Below are 2889 nucleotides of genomic sequence, written 5' to 3' on the forward strand. Positions count from 1 at the left end.
TCCGCCTCCCCCGGTCTGGCCCGGCCCCACCGCGCGCGCACGCGCCCCCTGCCGCCCGGAGGCCGCCGATTGGCCGCAGCGCCCAGCACCGCCCGCTCCCCCATTGGCTCGTCGCTCTTGTTTGTGAAACTCGCCCTCCTGATTGGTGACGGCGCGGGGGGGCTTTGGCGCTGATTGACTGGGTTCCTGGAAGCCCCGCCTCTTTTTTTGCCGCTGCGCGCAGCTCGCCCTACCGTGCTGCCGCCAGGGCCCGCCGGGGAGGGTGGGTGGTGCCTAGTCGGCTCTCCCGGAAGCAGCGTGATGTAGCAGCCTGCCCGCGGCGCCTCCCGGGAGTGCTGGCCGACGGTGACGTCACCCCCTGCTGGGCGGGGGCGCCTGAGGGAACCGTGGGGGAGGCCTGAGGGGAGGAGCGAAAGGTGAAGGGCGGCCTGAGGGCCCGGTCCGTGTTTATGGAAACTTTATTTTATTTTATTTTTATTTTTTTTGCCGAAAAATAAAATCCGAGTAAACCGAACCGTTGCGTTTTCGTTACTCGCGAGCACCCACCACCTCTGCCTTGGGATCTGACGGTGGGCCGGGGCTCCGTGTGTGCGTCCCGGTACCGGGAGGTTGCGCGGGCCCCTTGCCGGGGCGGCCCCGCTAACACCGGGTGTTGGAGGGCGCCCCGGTGCCGGCACGTGTCCGTGCGGTAGAGCCCTGCAGAGCAAAACGTCCCGGGCCTTCGCCTAGTGCACCGGGAAGTGGTGTCTCGGGCGCAGTCAGGCCCCTGGCAGATGCCTTCGGCTCGGCAGCGTTAATCAGCTCTGATCTAATTACTGCCGAAAGGCTGAGCATAAATTGCTGAGCGTGGCTTTGAGGCCTTTCTAAGCCGCGGTAGTTGAATTGCCTCCGGATAACCTGGCTGATGTGAGCTTGTGATTCAAGGTTAACCTGATGCAAGGTTGCAATTCCTGAAACTAAGTGTGAGAATTTAATTGCAGCAGTTTGCCATGAAAGAGTTAAGCATATAAGATGAACTTTAAAAGTCCTCTAAAACTGAACGAAAAATCGGGTTGTTGCTCACTGCAGAAACTAAAGGAAGGTGAGAGGGGGAAAAAAAGCATGCCCAGGCCAATGGTTGTACTCATGGATAATAAACTATGAGCTGGACCATGAAAATGGTGAAAGAAGGCTTAGCTGATTCCACATTATAACTGTATGAACACTGAGCAGCTTTAAGCAAGCAATACAATCGTTCTCATCCAGAACAACAAACCAAAGATCAGGTAAGATCTTTCAGCTGATAGAAGCATGTTAAAAATATTGGTCCTAGTTGTTAATCCTTTCTGTGTATGTGTATTGCATAAATCATGTTGTACACATCACTCACTGGTAAAAGATGCCTTGCTGAGAATTCCACCCATGGGCTGACCAATCTGTGAGAGTTTCAGGTGTAGGATGTGATTAAGGAGACATTGTGGCGGCAAGGACAATATTAAGGAGGTATTGGGGAGGCAAGGACAATCCTCACACAAGGACTGTGTATCTTGAAACAAGACACTGGAACTCATGATAAGGAGGCGGCAGAAGGACAGAGAAACAAATGTAAAGACTATAAATCTCAAAACTGGACATTGGAATTCATTATAAAGATACAACAAACGGAAGAATTAGCAACAACCAGCTCTTGCAATTAAGAAACCTGCCAACTCAGCAGATTCCTGGCCAAAGGTGAAAAGTACACTGTGAGGAAGACTTGGGGTCTTCCTCCCAAAGACCCCTGCCCACAATTCTTGGGAGGCTCTACGCAGGCGCAAGGTGCCAAAAGGCTAATTAGCATGAGAAGCGAGGGAAGGCGGGGATAGGTAATGAATATGTATAGGCGCTTGTAGAGTATTGATAGATTGATTGTATAAATTCAAGACTGCTTTCTGCTTTGGGTATGCACGATAGGTGGAGAGATTCCCCGTGCATCCAGCACTGCAATAAAGAATATAACACTTAAGGAAATTTCGGCTTCGATCTTTGAATCAGATGGACTGCAGAAGTGAGCCTGAAAATTGTGGGATGACGTTAAAGAACAGTTAACGCTGTAAGAACACGCTATGTATCAAACACTTAGGAAGCAAAACAGATTTTATGCTAGAATGATTATGTTGTTGAACAAGCTACATTATTTATTTATTTATTAAAAACAAATTGTACCCTATAAGCAGCTCCAGCAACACAGCAGTGGCACTCTGTGAGAGTGGGAGCTTTGGAGTCGTGTTTTCGTGTTATGTACCAGATGTGCAAAATATCAGGAGAATGTGGCAAGGTATTGACCCAAAACCAAGCTTTTGAGGAAATAATATATTTTGCTTTTATATAAATTGGAAGTAGATAACATAATTATTTTCATTTGTTTAAATTGATTTTATGGTATAGTAACTCAGAGGAACAGAATAGTAGTTACACTTCAACCATCTTGAACTGACTTATTGTCACAGGTTAACAAGTGATAATTACTCCTGTTACATAACCTGATTATCTTTCACTTTAAATTACTCTTTGTGGAAGCCTACATAAACTTACCAGACTAATTATTTTTTGACAATTTCAACTGCTTATGTAGTTATACTGACATGTGGACATGGAACCTGGTTATTGTTGCTTATGAGAGAATTATTCCAGGAGAGAGAGAGAGATTAAATACCCTTTAAAAGGAATTTGGAAACACTGCATTTCTGTATCAAGAAGGAAAGACCCTTGTACCTTGCTGGAACATCACTAAAGTCAGCTAGAAAATCTTGGAGTTGCTTTCTTGGAGAATTAATCTTTTGTCATCTTAAAACCTGTTAAAAGAGATGTTTCATCGCTTTATGTACTGATGATTTTGAACAAACAATCTAGGTTAATTATTTGACAAAG

The sequence above is a fragment of the Aythya fuligula genome, chromosome 15, assembly GCF_009819795.1.
Source record: "Aythya fuligula isolate bAytFul2 chromosome 15, bAytFul2.pri, whole genome shotgun sequence".
In the NCBI taxonomy this organism is placed as follows: Eukaryota; Metazoa; Chordata; class Aves; order Anseriformes; family Anatidae; genus Aythya; species Aythya fuligula.